Raw genomic sequence first — 20,504 nt, 5'->3', positions numbered from 1 at the left:
GCTTTTGTATATGTTCAAATGTCTCCAACTTTATATTAGTGATAAATTCACGTTGTTAAGAATATGGACATGCTGATTATCTAAAATTCAAAGTATGAATGGGCTCAGTATAAATTATTTATGTATATGCATTAAAGCACTACTGTGTTAAAGCTTTCAAATCTGTTTCCCTCTTTTAAATCCAAAGTGTTCCAAAACATATTTGAATATGATGTGTATTTTCTAAATGTTTTTCATAATCTGCATGTATCACATCTCAACAAGTAAACACTGGAAATGACTATACTAGTCAGGGTGAGACATGACAACATGTATGTGCAGGTTATTACTCATGCAAAAATTCTAGGAACTTTCCTATGTACTCTGTAGGATGTGAATGATGAATGCAGGAGTAGAGACTGACAGTTCATGTAATTCAGAAACATTTGCATTGAAAAGAATGGCCTGGGAAAATTGAGCTAAATTTACTCCTGCCTTGGTAAAATTCTTCATGAATGTGAAATGCTATAGGTTAGGTAAACTAGAAGCTTCTACAATCTTGTCTACATTCTAAGATAATGCAATATGTAAATATTTTTCTCTAGACTGAACATACTTCTTTAAAAGGATCTGTAATTTTGGCTTCTTACAAAGTCAGCCTTACTTTCTCTGAATAAGAATGATCCGGTAAGGTTCTGTTAAATTTATGTGTTTAGGTTTGACAAAATAACACCTACCTGCTAAGCAAAATTGTAAAATGCCTTTAGAATAATGAACATGTTAAATATCATTTGACCTAATGAATATTGGTTTTGTTGTGGCAAAAGAACAATAAATGGAATGGGCATTTTATACCAGAGTAACAGCCACTCCTACAACAGATAAATTACTATTATCAAATTTTCAGCCTTTGATTGCCTTTTTTCCCAAGGAACTTAGAAAAACATGCTCACATACCTGTGTAAAGTAGGAACAATTTATATTCTTTCAACTGTGAACACCAATCACACATAGACATTTGCATATCTACATGAGATAAAAAACAATTTCAAGGCAATCAACTAAACCACAATAAAAATTACACATGCATCACAGCATTGGGAGAGAGATAAAACCGTGACTTGCCAAAAGAAAATCAGCTAAGTAAACTTTTTTTTGAGACGGAGTCTCTGTCTTGTTGCCCAGGCTGGAGTGCAATGACATGATCTCTGCTCACTGCAACCTCTGCCTCCCAGGTTCAAGTGATTCTCCTGCCTCAGCCTCCGAAGTAACTGGAATTACAGGCAACCCAACACTATGCCCAAGTAATTTTTACATTTTTAGTAGAGACAGGGCTACTTCATGTTGGCCAGGCTGGTCTCGAACTCCTGACCTCAAGTGATCCACTGGCCTCAGCCTTCCAAAATGCTGGGATTACAGGTGTGAGTCACTGCACCTGGTCAATAAACTTCTTTTTAAAGGTAACTTACCCAGTCTCAGGTAGTCTAAGTGGACTAAGACATTGTTATAAAGTTAATATTCCATAGCAGATTATATTCTAAAGCCTTAATAGGTTCATTTAATTATTACAACAACTCAATCAGGCAGTTATATTTTTATTCTATTTTGCATATGAGGAAGCTAAAGCACATACATTTTAAATAAATGCTCCGGTTCATAGTGCCAGTAATTAACCTATTCAGCATCTATACCTAGAAAATCTATTGCTGCCATCTGCATGTATCACCAGTTTACCATAATTACCAGTTTACCTCTTATTTTGTACCCCTAAAAATTACTTATGAGAAAACTCAGCTAGTTTTCACCCACATACCTATATAAAGGACAGATATCAATGTGTCTTTTCAAAAAGATGAAGTGAAGTGAGAATACAGGACCAAAGAGACAAATGTAATCATGCAGTATATGTAATGATGCAAAAATTTTTTTCCTACTTAAAATTAGAAGCATCTTGGAAACAAGATCAAGTTCTATATAAGCTAGATGAGATCTTCCCAAAATTCTCATCTATTCATTTATTTGTTCAACAAATATTTATTGAGTGTCTACATCAGGCGCTGCTTTAGATATTTAGAGCTTATTAAGGAACAAAAATCCCTGCCGCTAGTATATGTACTAGTTGGGAAGAGAGTTAAACAATAAGAAAGAGATAATAATAGTGCAGGAAATATTAATAATTGCCACCCTGAGGTAATATTTGGGGGCTGCTCTGGGACTAAGTTCAAACGTGCCAACTAGACCAGGCAAGGACCAGTGGGATCAGTGTCTCAGGACACCAGTAAGTGGATCCAATTGAGATACATGCAGTAACAACATGGTTTTAACTTCCTGATAAGAAAGGTTTCCAATTAAAGGTTGTTTTAGGGGAAAAAAAAACTTGCTTTTCCTTTCTTTGAATTTACCAAAATTCTTCATATAATGAGACAGGCCTTTTTTTTTTTTTTCTTGCTCATGAGCTTTGCATTATAGATTGCTGACGGCTAGTGACTGAATCTAAATAAATTTTTGTTGCAGTGAGGTTTTAATATGTTGAAATCTATTCTTCCAGAGATCCAGAAGATCTCTGGAGTATAGTTTGTCAATGCAACTTTTCTGTTCAACAGATTTTTTAAAAATCCAACAACCCAATAAACAAGAAAGAAGTTTACTTCCTTTTTCTATTGTATTCCATTACTACAGTTTGGTATTTCCAGTGGCTCAGGAATTAGAAAAATGGTCTATGAAATCAACTTCTAACCACATGCCTAAATGAAACAGAATATTCATACTCACATTCATTTTACGTTAAAATTTTAAAAATTAAAATACTAATGTGTTATTTATAACACGTAAAAAATGTGATAAATTTTAGACACTTGTACTGCTTTGCCTAGCCACTTCTACCCTTGTGTTTTCCTCCATTTATGGTGGAGGCAAGCTTATGTTCCTTTGCACAACAGAATAGCTGTGTCAGGGCCTCAAGCAGGAAGCACTTTTATTAAGTTTTACACTTTGCAATAGGGCCTTTGTCCATTGAAGCCCCTGTATCCCAAGGGTGAGGAGGGAAAATTCCTTGACAACAGTACAGCAAGCAGAGAGGGTCCTCCTGATACTGGAGAAAAGATCCCGACCCAGGGAACTGAGAAAAAGTGACCCAGGTCCAACCTCCTAAAAACAGTTTGAGTTGTTACTAAAATATCAGGGAGAATCTCATGTTTGCCAATTTTTTTAGACCTGTATTGCCAGAAGACCTCTATTAAACCTCGTTAGTTTATATTTCCCTAAGAAGAGAATAAGAATATAACCTATGGGTTTCTATTGCTTCCTACTCATTTAATTTTATTACAATGACTATATGTTAGTTAATATGAGAGATAGTGAAAAATTTTTAAGATTTCTAATTGTATAGGGAATGCCTCTCATCATTCACATTTCAGTGTGGCATTGTGTTAAGTTTGCCTTTATGTTAGCTACATGTTTGACTTGGACCTTTTTGTCTTATATGAAGGATTTGTGCTTCTGCTCTAAAATGATTGAAATGGATTTTAAATTTTCTTGACTAATTTTTATGTATCTTTAGAAATTATTACATATCCTTTTGGTTATTTGACCTATTGACATGATGTATTAGCAGAGCTGTTTTTAAAATTCTATCATCAACTTGCAAGTTATTCTTCTGGGTATAGCATACTAATATATTTTTATCTAAGAATGATACATGTCTATTTATAAAACAGCCTGGATTTTTCAGTATTCTTAACATTGTAGTTTTATTTTTGTAGTTACTTGTGAATCTCTCTTGAAAATGTTAAATATTGTTTTAACTTGAAAACTAACAATCAAGGAACATACAATTGTATTGCATACTTTCTTTTCCCTTTTTTAAAAATAAGTCATCAGTGATACTATAGCCATGTCTGCTGAATGTGTTTAAGTCCAAGTAGATGAGAAATTTTGAGGTAGTCAAACATCACGACGTCATTCTTACTAGATGCATTTAAAAGAGCTGAGTAAGTATACTGCTATCTTCCCTAGCACTTGGCTGAGAGCAACCAAGTGATTTTTCATTTTACTTGTGAGCACACCGTGAGCATACCACCTCCATGTATCACTAAACCATGCAAAAGCCTCTGTTATTCATGCCCATGCAAGCATAGAGATAAATTTTAAAAAATAATAGTGAAAAATGCTACTTCATACAGAACAGTATTCTGTATCTGTGTCTAAAATGACTTAAAAAATAAATCATACAACAGGAATGTCTTCAAACAGACTTCTGGAATAAAAATTGCCAATCTCAGAGGCCTAGCTCTAAGGACTATCAACCAGCCAGTCATTCACCTCGCATGTTAGTGGAAAGGACATTATTTAAACCTTCAGTGGATAATGAATGTCTTAATACAATCTGTTTGAAAGATAATTGCATATGTAATTTGCTAAACATACTATCTATAAACCAAAAACACATATTATCCCATTTACATATTTTTGCTATTTTTGTCAGTTTATCATAATTTTGTTTGCCCACAATATTACCCAAATGAATGCTACTAGATCTAGAGATGGTTTCTAAACAAGTGAAATTATCTGAAATGTGACTAATTGAACTTCACTCTTTAATAGTATGCACTTGGCCGGGCGCGGTGGCTCAAGCTTGTAATCCCAGCACTTTGGGAGGCCGAGGCGGGTGGATCATGAAGTCGAGAGATCGAGACCATCCTGATCAACAAGATGAAACCCTGTCTCTACTAAAAATACAAAAAATTAGCTTGGCATGGTGGCACGTGCCTGTAATCCCAGCTACTCAGGAGGCTGAGGCAGGAGAATTGCCTGAACCCAGGAGGTGGAGGTTGCGGTGAGCCGAGATCGTGCCATTGCACTCCGGCCTGGGTAACAAGAGCGAAACTCTGTCTCAAAAAAAAAAAAAAAATAGTATGCACTTAACAAATATATTATACTTTTAATGTACTCAAGCTCAAAACTTTATTCCCATGGTTTTAATATATTCTTCCAGTTACCATGTATTATTTATAGTATCAAATTAAGAAATTATAAATTTTCTTACATATGAAATTGAATATGCCCCCTTTGGGATTGTTTGATTCACCTATTTACTCAACAAATCTTCATTGAAATCTTAAATTTGCATTCAATTTAATCACCTGCATAAGGCAATCAATCAATATTCTTGAGCACCTATCTTGTACCAAGCATTATAAAGCCCTTGGGAATACAACAGTGAAGAAAACAGAGAAATTCACTGATTTATGACATGTAAATTCTAGTGTGGAGAGAGAAAACAAACACAAATTTATTTGGTATGCTTAAAAGTAATATAAAGAAAACTGAAGCTGTAAGAGCATACTGAATGAAGGACTTTTGGTGATGGTGTGTTATTGTTGTTTGAATAGACTCATCACAAATTATCTGTCAGAGCTACAATGGAGGAAGCACCCAAAAAAAGCAAGGAAGTAATCAGTGCAAGTGCTTTCCATTAAGAGGGAGTGGTAGGGAATTATGGGTGTGCAGGAGGATAGCAGAGGCCAGTAGCCTCATCAAACTGGAGTCAACAAGGGTGGTTGCAATCAGGTGCCAGCAGTGAGTGAGTCAAAAAAAGTACTATTGCCGGGCGCGGTGGCTCACACCTGTAATCCCAGCACTTTGGGAGGCCGAGGCGGGTGGATCACTAGGTCAAGAGATTGAGGCCATCCTGGTCGACATGGTGAAACCCCATCTCTACTAAAAATACAAAAAAATTAGCTGGGCATGGTGACGCGTGCCTGTAGTCCCAGCTACTCGGAAGGCTGAGGCAGGAGAATTGCCTGATCTCAGGAGGCGGAGGTTGCGGTGAGCCGAGATCACGCCATTGCACTCCAGCCTGGGTAACAAGAGTGAAACTCCATCTCAAAAAAAAAAAAAAAAAGTACTATCATTATGCTCTGTAAAACACTTTTTGGAAGGACTTTGTATTTAAGTCCATGTAAACTGCATTTTAAATGAGGCATTTCCAAAGGTCATTCTGTAGCTTCGTGGAGAGTAACAACAGTGGATACAGTTTTAGACATAATTTGAGGTACATGAGAGGCAGATTACAGGACAGCATTGAACAAAATAGACTCTTCATTCATGGGGTTCACTCTCCGGTGTGGGGGCATATAATAAGGGAGCTAAAATAGAAATGTAGAAAGGATATACAGGTAAGTGATAAATACCAAAATGGAAATAAAACAGATTGGTGTGATGAGAGGAAAGGCAGAAGCTATTGCTTCTTTGTGTTTAAGGATCTAATATTTAATCTCAGACCAGAGTAACCAAAAAGAGACATGGAGAACCCATTAGAAAAAGGGAATTCTGGAAAGATGAACAGCTTGTCAACTATCACTTATGTGACAGCAGAAAGGTGCTCAGTGGTTTTGAAGAGGAAGTTCAATATTATGTGAACTGGAGAGGCAGAGGTAAGATCATGTTTGACCATATCAGCCACACTGATTACATCAGATTTAATTATAGTCCTGGGTCACGTGACAAGGGGGATATTGTGTTATCCTACCGGGTGTTGGTCTTACCAACTCATTCTTAATTGAAGAAGCTGGACAAACTCCATCTCAGCTTCTTAGTTATTTTCCCTCCATTAAGTATGTAGCCATAGTATGTGTCTAGGGCAGGAAGACACCAGACACATCCAGGAATGCATTTGCTGATAAGATACTGAGTCAAGCAGTACCAGCAGCCCCTGGGAATGCAGATTAAGTACCCAGAGCCTCTATATCTATAAGCTGTATGTCTTTTGTGATGGCTTAAGCTCCTGCACCTGGTACTGTTTACTTCTTATGTGCTAGTTTATCTTCTAACTTTTTGCTTGCTCTGCTTCTGTGAAAAAAATTGCTTCAGCTAGGTTCCCCCTTCCTTTTCAAACTAGGGTATAAGAAAACCACCTAACTTTTTCTTTGGAGGCCAAGAGAATTCTGGGTGTTAGCCAACTCTTGGTCGCCAGCAATAAAGGACTTGCAACTCAAATCTCAGTGTGGCGCATTCCCTTATTCACTTGGGTATAACACGCTTCTGAGAAGCGTGTCCTTCAGCGATTTTTATTATTGTGCAAACATTATAGAGTGTGCTTAAACAAAACTGACATAGAGTAGCCTGTATGTTACTGTACTGAAAACAGAAAACAATACATACAGTGAAAATGCAGTAAAGAAGATTAAAAACTGCTACACCTGTATAGGGGATTTAACATAAACGGAGCTTGCAAGACTGTACGTTGCTCGGGGTAAGTCACTGAGTGACTGGTGAGTGAATGCGAAGGCCCAGGACATTATCAGTTTTACAAACACTGGACATTTAGGTTATACTAAACTTATTTTCTTTCTTCTGTAATAAATTCACCTTGGCTAACAGTAACTCTTTTCCTTTATAAACTTTTATATAGTTTTTAAAATTTTTGGACTCTTGTAATGACAACTTAAAACACAAGTACAAAAATATTTTATATTATTAGTCTACAAGCTTTTTTCTATTTGTAGAATTTATTTATTTATAACATTTTGGTACGTATTTTTGAAACCTAAGACAAAAATACACCCATTAGCTTAGACCTACATAGAGTAAGGATCATCAATATCACTGTCTTCCACCACCACTGGAAGACAGTGGAAAGTGTGCAGGGGCAATAACATGCATGGACTTGTCATCTCCTTGAAAACAACGCTACCTTCTGGAATTCCTCATGAAAGACCTGCCTGGGCTGTTTTATGGTTAACTTTTAGCTATAAATAAGTAGAAAGAATACACCCTAAAGTAGTAACAAAATGTATAGCATAGTAAATACATAAGCAAATATCATAGTTTATTATGAAGTATTATGTACTTTACATAATGGTATGTGTTATATTTCTGTACAACAGGCAATGCAGCAGGATTTATTTTAATACCAGCATCACCAGAAGCACATGTATAATGCATTTTCTTAGGACATTAAGCAGATACAATTTCACTACGCAATACGTGGGACCACCACGGTACATGTGGCACATCACTGACTGTGGAAGTAGAAAAGCCCCTGGAAACTTGAATGCTAAGGGAGCAACTTAATCTGACTTATGTATTTAGAAGACTGACTACTCATTGAAAAGCTTGTTTTTGTGGGAGTAGCATGAACGAAATTCTGGAAAGCTACTCCATTAATCCAAAAGGGGGATCTGGTTGTTCAGATTAGATGGTAACTTTGAAGACAAAAATAAATGAACCAAATTGCAAAGTCTTTTGGCAGTAGAGACATTAAGACTATTTCATGGGTTTGACTGGGGAGTGCTGAGACAACAGATATCAAAGATAGCTCCTAGGTATTTGGCTTGAGTGAATGTCTGAATAGGGAAGCCTGTTAATTCAGATGTAGAAAGGACCAGCTTAGCACATGAGGATGGTGTTAAGGAATCATTATTTCTCCTTTGGACATGACAAATTAGAGATACGAATTAGACAGCCAATAGTCATGTCAAGTGAACAATTAGGTTGCCTTTCTAATCTGATTTAGTTTAAAGGAGTATCTGAGGGCCACCTCAATGAGATACTTTCATGTTAGTGCTGTTAAAACAATTTTTACCGGCTTTATTAGAATCCTCGGTTCTTACCTATTATCTTACTTTTAGCATATGATATAAATATTTCTGTAACCACAAACTTGAACGACACTTGTTTTACTTGAGTGAGTTTCCACTGTAAAATCAAAACCTTTAGCTAAAACTTCAGAACAGGAGGTGAGTCAAATTGACCACTCACCAGTGACCTCTTCGTCAGAAGTTTAAGAAATTCTTTAAGAAGAATGCAAAATCTTCCTACTCAACTGTTAGGGAAACATTTTTTGAAGCTTCCAATATTTAATTCATATTCAACCAACAGCAGCCAAGTACTCAGTGTATTTAAAAGTAAAACCCAAACTGATCAAAGTCTCAGCATTAAAAGCAGCCTGTAATTTATTTAGAAACCAGATAGTGCCATGGAACCACTAGATGGATCCAAGATGGCCAAATAGGAACAGCTCTGGATTACAGTTCACAGCAAAAACACAGAGGGTGAGTGAAAACTGCATTTCCAAATGAATTTTTAGTGCCCACAGACCGGGAGATTCCTGGGGGGAAAGTGCCACAAGCCCCCAGCACGAACCCCAGTGCTAACGTTTCAGCCATCTCCACACAAAAACTCACACAAATCTGGACACCTTTTCAACTGGCTACTGGAATGCCTGGAAGACAGAGTCACCCGTGTAACAACAACAAAAAAGGACTAAAACAGGGAGCCAGGTGATCTGGCCCAGCTGGTCCCACCTCCACAAAGAGCAGCAATCTGAAATGCTCTGGATTGAGTTTTACAGCAAGCACAGCTGGACCCAGGACGGTCCACCTCTGTTGGGGAAGGATGTCTGCCATTACTGAGGCAGCCCACCATTACCAAGGCAGCCTGTCCTTACAGAGGCAGTTCTAACTATACCCCTATAAACAAAACGGCAAGGAAGTTCACACAGCAGCAGGGCAGAGCCCACAGCAGCTCAGCAGTGCCTCTGCTGGCAGACTGTGACTAGGCTACCTCCTTGCTGGGCAGGTCATCTCTGAAAAAAGGAAGCAGCATGACAGAAACTTATAAAGCCCTGCCTTCCCAGGACAGAGCACCTGGGAAAAAAAGGCGTTTATGAGTACTGCTGCAGCAAACGTAAACACCACTGTGAACAGAACAATGGAGCTCATAACTCAGCACTTGAGCTCCTATAAAGGACAGACTGTCTCCTCAAGCAGCTCTCTGACCCCCATATATCCAAAGAGTCACCTCATAAAGGAGAGCTCAGGCTGACATCTGGCAGGTATCCTTCTGGGACAAAGATAACAAGAAGAAACTGGCAGCAACCCTTACTGTTCTGCAGCTGCTGCAGGTGATTCCCAGGCAAGGAAGGTCTGGAGTGGACCTCCAGCAGTCCTACAGCAGAGGAGCCTATCTGTTAGAAGGAAAACTAAAACAGAAAGAAATAACTTCATCATCAACAAACAAGATGTCCACTCAGAGGCCCAATCTGAAAGTCACCACAAAGACCACAGGGAGATAAATCCACAAAGATCAAAAGAAACCAGCATAAAAAGGATGAAAACACCCAAAACCAGAACTCCTCTCCTCCTCCAAGGGATCATAAGTCTTCACCAGCAAAGGAACAAGACTGGATGGAGAATGAGTCTGATGAACTGACAGCAACAGGCTTCAGAAAGAGGGTAATAAGAAAATTCTCTTAAGTTAAAACAAAAAACACATTCTAACCCAATGCAAAGAAATTAAGAACCTTGTAAAAAGATTTGACAAAATGCTAATGAGAGTAAACAGCTTAGAGAGAAATATAAACGAATTGATGGAGCTGAAAAACACAACGTGAGAACTTATGGAAGCATACACAAGTTTCAACAGCAGAATTGACCAAGCAGAAGAAAGGATATCAGAGATGGAAAATCAACTCAATGAAATAAAATAAGAAGGCAAGATGAGAGAAAAAGCTTCACTCTAGGTACAGTACCCCTTGCTTACTGCCATACACCCTTGTCCTAATAAGGTATCCAGGGCTACATGCTGTAGTGTGGTTTACATGTCATTCTCATGTCTGTACTTCTCATTGATGCCCACGGCGTCTTGGAAGGCAGATTTTACTACTTTCGTTTTGTTGATGAAGAATCAGAGATCTAGAGTGCTCTAGAGCTGGCCTCAAGGCACAGAGAGGACCAGATTCTGGTGGGATTCTGGGATTAGTCCAACTCGTGTTGTTAAATCCTAGGAGGGATAAGAGTCCAAAATTTTTATTGTCAGTGGCATGGACTTGAGCTGAGAATATGTTAATACTGTCTCTGCATTTGCCAGGTTAGAAGGAGAAGGCCTTCAAATGGGCAGTTTGCATCAGACATAATAGGGTAATTATCTGAGATACAATGAAGTGATTGCAAGTTGTCCTCTCAGTGGGTGTCAAAAATTGTGTTCCCCTTTCTCCACCATTCATATGCTGAAGTCCTAATCCCCATCTCAGAATGTGGCCTTATCTGGAAATAAGGTAACTGCCAATATAATTAGTTAAGATAATGTTATACCGGAGTGGTGTGGGCCCCTCCTCCAATAAGACTTGTGTCCTTATAAAAAATATGGACACACAGGCACACAGGGAGAACACCATATGTAAATTGCAATGATATTGCCACAAACCGAGGAACTACTGGAAGCTAGGAAAGGTGCTCCCATGGAACCGTCAGAGCAACCAGCCCTGCCAGCACCTTCATCTCAGACTTCTAGCCTTGAGATCATCAAGACCATATATGTCTGTTGTCTAAGCCCACCCAGTCTGCAGTGAGTGTGTATGGCAGCCCAAGCCAAGAAATACACCTAGCATATAGTCTACCCTGGCTAACGTTCCAAGTTGTACTGAATAAATAAAGAACAGTAGCCAAGGGAGGGGCTGTAAGGACTACAGTGAGCAATTCTGCTCTTCTGGGGAATACCTGCTTCCTTCATCAGAGGCCAAATAGCAGGACACCATCATCCTTGACACTCTGTCTGCTCATCTGGGAGAATGGGCATGCAATTACCTCTGTATAGCCACAGATACACTTCTTCTCAGTAAAAACAAACTCATTGGATAAAAAAGAAATCACTAGATGCTATACAGTGTTGAGGGACTGTGTTAAGCAAAAAAACTTCATTTTCCAGGTCTGCAAGGGGCATGGTTTCACTTCCATCTGGGAACCAGAAGGGTTTCAAATGCAAAGTTCTTTGACTTTCCTGCAAGGGCTAGGTAGAAAATCCAGGTGAGCTTCTTTGCTCAGAAGGCCATGGAAAGCTCTGGGAGGAGGGGGCTCTGTTGGCGACCAGGCAGCCAATCCAGTATCAGAGTCAAAGATCAATCACTCCAAAAGAAGTCTGAAAGAACTCCTCTCGTTGGATGAGAACATACATGGGAAAGGAATAACTCAAGGGTCAAAACTACCATGCTCCTTATCTATACAGATTCCTTCCTTGGATCTCCTCCCACAACAGCACGGGAGCACAGGCGCTCGCTCTCTCGCGCTCACTCGCTCTCGCTCTAGCGCTCGCTCTCACTCTAGCGCTCTCTCGCTCTCTCTCTTGCTCTCTCTCCCTCGCTCTCTCTTGCTCTCTCTCTCTGCCTAATAAATCGCTCTCTGCTAAACTCTTTGGGTCCACAGTATTTATTCCAACTGTAAGCTCACCGACTCCAGGGCCTCTTTTCCCATTTTTGAGGTCAGAGAGGCCAAGGACCTAAGAATCCAGGGAACCTGGAAAGTCTTCGAGAGGTCCCCACTCCCTTCCTCGCTTAATGTCTACCACAGCAAAAATTAAGTAAGTGATATGCACATGGGAGCAAAGACGTACAGAACATTCATTATGTTCAAGAAAGTTAAATTGACTTAAAAAATACTGAATCTTCTGAGTTCTGTCTTGGATACACAATAGGATTTTCTAAGAAAGGAGTAAAAGAAGAGTGCTAAGTTTAAGAGCAGAAACAAAGCCATGAGCAAAAACAAGGAAATGAAAATAAACATATTTGCATTACTAGTTGTCATTTGAAAAGCACCAAGGATGCATAGAGAAGAGTGAGTGGAGATGAGATGGACACAGTAAAGGTTCTAGATTGTGAAAAACTGTTGGAGCATTCCACATGGTTTGGATTGTGGACAGTATAAATAATGGATTAGTGTAAACTGATTATACAGGGGTTTGAGAGAGAAAACTCTGTTACTTCATTTCCAGTACGATGAAGTAAAGGACAAGGTTTCCAGAAGTGAATGAAATGTCTAACGGTAATACTGAGATTAAAAAAAAAAAAAAAAAAAAAAAACAGGAAAGAATTGTGAGAAAGATCAAAGCTAAAGTTATCACAACTTCCTAAGTGAATGCTTTGTGTGACTGAGTGAATTGTGGTGTTCCTCAATTGAAGATGGAAATTTTATTTGATGAGGGAGTAGTGGTAAGGCAAGAAATGTTCTGTTTTGAAAATTCAGGTGGAGATGACCAGTAACTAGATAGAAACACAGTCTGTTGGGCAAGAGATCAATATTTAAGCCAGAGAATTAAGAGTCATTAGCATATTCAATAAAGTGGTGATTGCTGAACTCCATGAAGTCCCTAAGAATATGTTAAATTGAGAAAAGGTGTTTTAGCATAAAACTCTGAGGAGTATGAACTTTCCAGGGATAAGCAGCAGAAGCCAGAGTAAATCTAAAGAGAGGGACTTGTCAGACCGTAAAGAAAAGAAGAGACACTAGACTCAAGAGGAAGGTGCTTTTTAAAAAGAAAGGTAAGAATTGACATAAAGTACAGTTATTGTGTATAAATATGTATATACCATGACCTATGTGTCTTCCATCATTATTTAATACCTTTTAATTTCACTTGAGTACTGCCATCTATGTTCTTTAAAGTGCCGTAGCATCTTGCATGTTTCTCAAAATTACAAATATTTTAAAAATTCATAAGCCATAACATTTTCTCAAGTTTCCTGTTCATATTTACATTTAAGAGAAAATTATAGTAATAAAATCAAATACAGTGAATAAAGAGAAGAAAAATTAGGAAATAGAAACAGAAGAAAAATTATAATTCATTTTGCCTAAAAAGGAGAATAAAAATATAATCCAAAAGCCGTTTTTCCTGTTTTATGTAAAAATGACAGTTTTAAAAGTTTTCTAGAGGCTCTACTAAATTTGATGTTAGAACACAATGATACTTTATTTTGAATAGATATATTCTGGATGACACCTAAAAATTAGTTATAGGACTATGTCCTATTTACTACAAAAGAGTAAGGTTAGACCTCAGCCTAAAGAAAATTCTCAATTTGCTATAGGTAAAATCTTGCTATGAGAGGTGCAGATAAAGATTAGGGGCTTTCTGGGGGCTGCGGAGGGGAAACACTACTGGCTCCAAAAAAAAAAATATCTTACAGAATATTTAAATTTAAAAGCACAAATTATTCAGTTAGTATGTTAACATAAATAAATGCTTCTAAATGCTTTGTCTTTTACTAAATTCCAGTGTTTTATTACTAAAAGTACACATTCACAATATAATAAATATACTTGATATATTTTAATAATGTGACTAATTTAACGTGTTAATACTCTTGTTTCTGTGCTATAAGTGGATAATTCATTGGTGAGGTTATCAGTGGATGACTAAACTGAAAAAATCATTCTACAAATAAAGTGGTGAATAATGTCATCTTCCACTTTTTTATGCTAATGTATAATTATCCATTGCAGTTATTTCTGAATTTTACATATTGTGTTCATTTAGTGTGAGTTCCCTAAAATATATGTGGATTTGAAGTATTTATTTTATGCAAAGGATAAAGTTCATCTCTTTTGTTTTGTTCTATAGTTCAAGGTAATAATACCTATACGATCCAGAGCGGTGACAATGGCATTGCTTGTGCTCTGGATGTCAGAAACATTGCTAAGCCATAAAAAAAAAAACTTTTTTTTTTTTTTTTGTGATCATGCACAGTGGCTCATACCTATAATCCCAGCAGTTTGAGAAGCCAAGACAGGTGGATTGCTTCAAGCCAGGAGTTTGGGGCCAGCCTTGGCAACATGGCAAGACCCCATCTCAACAAAAAAACAAAAATAAGCTGGGCGTAGTGACACACACATGTAGTCCCAGCTACTCAGAGGACTCAGGCATAAGAATTGCTTAAACCCAAGTAGCAGAGGTTGCAGTGAGTCAAGATTAAAACAGTGCACTCCAGCCTGGGTGACAGAGCAAAACTCTGTCTAAAAAAGAAGTTTCTTTTTCAAATATGGCTTATATTCTGTGACATATATAATCTCTGATGAATAATGTATCATGCTAATTTTATTTAAAAATATTAAAACTCCTATTACACCACTATCAAAGTAATAAAGAGTAAAGGAAATTAGGTGTAATATATACTGACACAACGTAGCTTGCTATTTATTAACAAGATGGGTTTTATTTAATAAAACCGGTACAAAATAACTTGGAAAATTATGATTTTACATATATATATAAATTCAGAAATGTCTTGTCTAGCTGTTTGTTAAACTGTGAGGCGTGTCCTCTATTTCCCTGGGTTGTTTGTTTGGTGGTCTGGAGAAATTCACCTTCACCACAGCTTGACCCACAGGGCCTAGAGGACAAATCCTTTGGCCTGGTTCCCATTCCCCAGCACTCTAGCACATAGTGTGGAACATATCAAGATGAGATCTGTGGCCTGATCTCTAGCAGGGGAGGAGTCTCCACTGTCAGAACAGAGAGAAGAGTATGGTGATGAGGAAGCTGGGTACCCCTCTCTTCTTAAACCTGAATGAAAAGCCCATTGCCTGATAGCTGCAGTTTCTGCTGCAGAAATTCTCACCATCAAGATGACTAGAATAGCTTTGTGATCTGGGCATAAACGATTTCAGATCAGATTAACCTGAAGGGTCAGTTGACAGAGTGTATGCCAGAGGGACACTTACCAGTAAGATGGTGTATAGGTTGACTCTTTCTTTGAGCCAGTTCTGTGCTTCAGGAGAGGCACCACCAACCCTTTGTGGAGAGTTGTCCCAGAGGCCTGAAAGCTTCCACTAGACATCTGCTAAGGCCCATGCTTCTACCTGCCTTAGAGAGCCTGGTTGCCAGCTCACCAGACCCAGTTCTGCACAGCTTTGCCCTCTTAAGCCACCTTAGTGGTGGAGATAAGATAGGGACCCTGGTTACCCAGGCACTGCTCACTACCAGAAATATCCCAGAACTACCCCAGATCAACAAAGACCACGTAAAAATTTCACTGCCACCACTGTAACTACCTCTTGCCTGGATGTATCATCTCCCGGCTAGGAGATCAAACTGCATGGCCCATCACAATTGCTGAAACCAGTGTACAACGATTAACTGGCTGTTAGCCACATTTGCCACCTACTTTTTGGTAGGATGACCTGCACAACCCAACCTAATTGCTGCTGACAGTAGTGTGCAGTGCTGAGGAACTAGATATGCAACCCAAGCTCTCCACCTCCCCATCTCTGCAGGAGACAATGGGCCTGACCACATGCACAGCACATTGCTACCAACAAAGCCCAAAAAACTAGCACTTAAGAAAACCTACACTACTGTACTACACGAAGGCTATCTATAACAAAGGCATTTATACAGAACCTTGGCCCCCTAAAAGCAAAGTGAAAGGACTCCATCTGACATGTGCAGCAGTCACACTCTCAAAGAGGAAGAAAAAAGAAACAGAAAAATTAGAGTTAACTTAAAAATAAGAAGTGACAGCATCTACATATGAAAAGGAATCAGCCCAAGAACTTCCAGCACAACAAAATAACAGATACTATGAGACATCTAATGGACCATCCTGGCTTTCTTGCAATGGATCAAAATCAAAACTTTGAAATGACCAAATTAAAACAGAGAATTTAAGATATCCATTGTAGGAATCTCAGTGAGGTTCAAAAGGAAGTTAAAAACTAACTGAAAGAAAGTGGAAAAACAACTCATGAGATAAAAGACAAAATAGACATATTTTTAAATAACTGGAAATAAAAATACTGAAAATTTAAAACAGCTGAAAGCTTTAACAGTAGAGTAGAAAAAGGCAGAATAATTTCAGAGCTTGAGTACCAGTCTTTCAAATTGATATGGTCAAAAACAGTAACAGTAAGATTTCAGAAAATCAAGGCTTTGAAAAACATGAGATTATGTAAAGTGACTAAATCTGTGGCTTACAGGCATTAATCAGAGAGAACAAGAAAAAGTAAAACTATAAAAGACATAACTGAGAAAATAATTCAGGAAAATTCCCCCAATCTTGCTAGAGAGGTAGACATTCAAATACAATAAATTTAGAGAGCACCTGGAATATATTATACAGAATGAACATCACCCAGGCATACAGTCCTAAGATTATACAAAGTCAACATGAAAGAACTAATATTAAAGGAAACTACAAAGAAGTATCAAATTGTCTGAACGAAGAAAATATCATCAGATTAACAGTCGATTTCTAGCAGAAGCCAGAGATTGGGGGCTTATTTTTAGCCTCCTTAAAAAATTTGTAAGCCAAAAATTTTATATCCTGCCAAATTAAGCATCATAAATGAAGGAAAACTAAAGTCTTTCCCAAAAAGAAAACACTAAGGAAATTTCCACCACATTGTACTATGAGAAATAAATGCTCAAAGGAGTTCTAAACAAGGAAATAAAAGGGCAATATTCTCCTTCATAAAAGCACATGTTGGAAAAAAGCTCACAGATTATATAAAGCAATTACACAGTTGAGACTTCAATGTTACTAGCTAAAAAAACTTCTAACAGGAATAAAATGAAACATCACATGTAAATAATAACCTTCCAATTAAATAGCCTTGAATGTAAATATTAATCTTGTATATAAATAAACATTCCACATTCCAGAAGGATGTAATCTGGAAGATTTTACACACACACTCACACACACAAAGTATCTCCAAATATCTGCTGCCTACAAGAGACACTACAGGGGGGTCTAATGGTAAGACACATTTATACTCAAAGGGGTAGAAAAAGATATAGCACACAAATGGAAAACAAAAGTGAACACATGACTAGCTATTTTTATATTAAACAGACTAAGGCAACAACCGTTAAAAAAATAATGGCATTATAGAATGATAATGGGTTCAACACAACATTTAAGTATTCCAAATACATACACATACACACACACACACACACACACACACACATATATGCATATATATATATATATATACACACACACACACACACACACACACACATATATATGCATCTATTATCAGAGAACCGAGATTTATAAAACAATTTCTACTTCATCTAAGAGATTAATAGCAACACGGTAATAGTTGAGAACTTCAACACCCCACTGACAACACTAGAGAGCCAATCAAAGTAGAAAGTAAACAAATAAATTCTGACTTAAACTATACTCTAAACAATGTGGTCCTGATAGACATTTACAAAACATTCCACTCTATAACCAGACGAAATACATTTTCTCATCTGCACATGAAACATCTGACCATATGCCAGGTCATAAAGCATCTCAATAAATTTAAAAAATCAAAATCACATCAAGTATCTTCTCAGATTACAGATTTACAAATTAAGTCATTAGCAAGAGAAGTACATATAAACGAAACAATTTGCTCTTGAATGACTTTCAGGTAAACAATAAAACTAAGAAAGAAACCCAAAAGTTTTGAAACAAAGAAAAATAGAAACACAACATACCAAAACCTCTGTGATACAGCAAAAGCAGTGATAACACTAAAGCTAATAGTGTTAAGTCCCTATGTCAAAAAGAAAAACAAATCTTAAATTAACACCATTATGTCACATCTCAAGGAACTAGAAAAGTTCCTCCAGTTACTTGAAAAGCAAGAAGAAACAAAATCAAAGCTCTCAGAAGAAAAGAAATACAAAGATCAAAACAGAATTAAATAATTTTGAAACTTAAAAGGGATACAAAGGATCAAGAAAATAGAAAGTTGGTTATATGAAAGGATAAACAAAATCAATAGACTACTAGATAGTTTAACCAAAATAAAAAAGAAAGAAGGACTCAAACAGGCACAATCATAAATTATATAGGTGACATCGCATCTGATACATACCACAGAAATACAAAAGATCATCAAAGATTACTGTGAACACCATCTCTATGGGCACAAACTAGAAAACCCAAAGGATGTAGATAATTCCTGGAAACACAACAATCTCCAAAAATTGAACCAAGCAGAGATACAAAGCCTGAACAGATCAATAATGAGTGGTAAAATTGAATCAATTTTTTAAATCCTTTACAAAAGTAAGCCCAGGAACAGGAGATTCTAGCTGAATTTTGCCAAATGTGCAAATAGTTGGTATCGATCTCACTGCAACTATTCCAAAATTTGGGAAGGTTTTCCTCTCTAATTCATTCTCAGAAACAAGTATCACTTTAATACAAAGATCAGGCAAGAACCCAACACCAAAAATAACTAAGGACCATTATCTTCAATAACATGGATGTAAACATTCTCAACAAAATACAAGTAAACTGTATCTAACATCAAAAAGATGATCCATCATAATCAAGTGGGTTTTATTCCAATGATACAACAGTAATTTAACATTTGCAGATAAATGAATGTGATTAATCACATACACCAAGTTAAAAACAAAATCATATGACTATCTTAATAGATGCAGATAAAGCATTTGGTAAAATTCGACATTTCTAAAAGATAAAAACCCTCAACAAACTAGAAATTGAAAGAAAATACCTCAAAATAATAAGACATATGTGACAAACCCAGAGGTAACATTCTGCTCAGTGGGGAAAAGTTGAAAGCATTCCCCTTAAGAACTGGACGAAGAAAAGGTTATTCACTCTCAAAAATCCTATTTAACATAGTACTTGAAGTCCTAGCTACAGCAATCAGGCAAAGAAAATAAATATAAGACAACCAAATTGGAGAAGCAAAGTCAAAATTATCCCTGCTCACCAATGACATGGTCTCATACCTACAATACCCTAATAACTCCAAAACACTGCTAGAGTTGATAAATAAAGGCAGTGAAGTTTCAGGATTAAAAATGCACAAAAGTCAGTGCAATTCTATACACTAATAACATTCAAGCTGAGAACCATATAAAAACCTCAATCCTATTTAAAATAGCTACACACATACACACACAGATAGCTGGGAATACACTTAAAAGAATTAAGTGGAAGATCTCTACAAGAAGAACTATGACACTGTTGAAAAAGAAATGTAAATGGCACAAAAAATAAGAAGACATCCAACAATCATGGATTGGAGGAATCAATATTGCTAAAAGTACCACAGTGGCCAAAGCATTCTACAGATTCAGTGCAATTCCTGTCAGAGTATCAATGTCATTCTTCACAGAATTAGAAAAAGCAATTGTAGTGTTCATATAAAACCAAACAAGAGCCTAAATAACAAACATTCCTAAGCCTAAAGAACAAAGCCAGAGACATCACATTAACTGACCAAAAGCTACTACAAGATTATACTAACCAAAAGAACTATTACTGATATAAAAACAAACACATAGATCACTGAAAAAGTGTAGAGAACCCAAAAGTAAAGCCACATACCTACAGCCAACTGATCTTTGACAAACTCAACAAGAATACACAATAAAGGACTCCCCATTTAAAAAATGGTGCAGGAAAAATTGGGTAGCCTATGCAGAACAATAAAACTGGACTCCTATCATTACCAATATACAAAAATAATCTCAAGATACATTAAAGAGCTGAATGTAAGACCTGAAATTATAGAGGTCCTAGAAGAAAACCTAGAAAAACCTCTTCTGGACATTGGCCTAAGCAAAGACTTTATGACTACTAACCCAAAAGCAAAGGCAACATAAAAAATAGGTAACTGAGACTTATACTAAGAAGCTTCTACACCACAAAACAAATAATCAATAAGTATACAGAGCACCTACAGAACTGGAGAAAGTATCCGCAA

Source organism: Saimiri boliviensis, chromosome 4 (genome assembly GCF_048565385.1).
Source record: "Saimiri boliviensis isolate mSaiBol1 chromosome 4, mSaiBol1.pri, whole genome shotgun sequence".
NCBI classification, from domain to species: domain Eukaryota; kingdom Metazoa; phylum Chordata; class Mammalia; order Primates; family Cebidae; genus Saimiri; species Saimiri boliviensis.
This window is presented reverse-complemented; position numbering follows the sequence as displayed.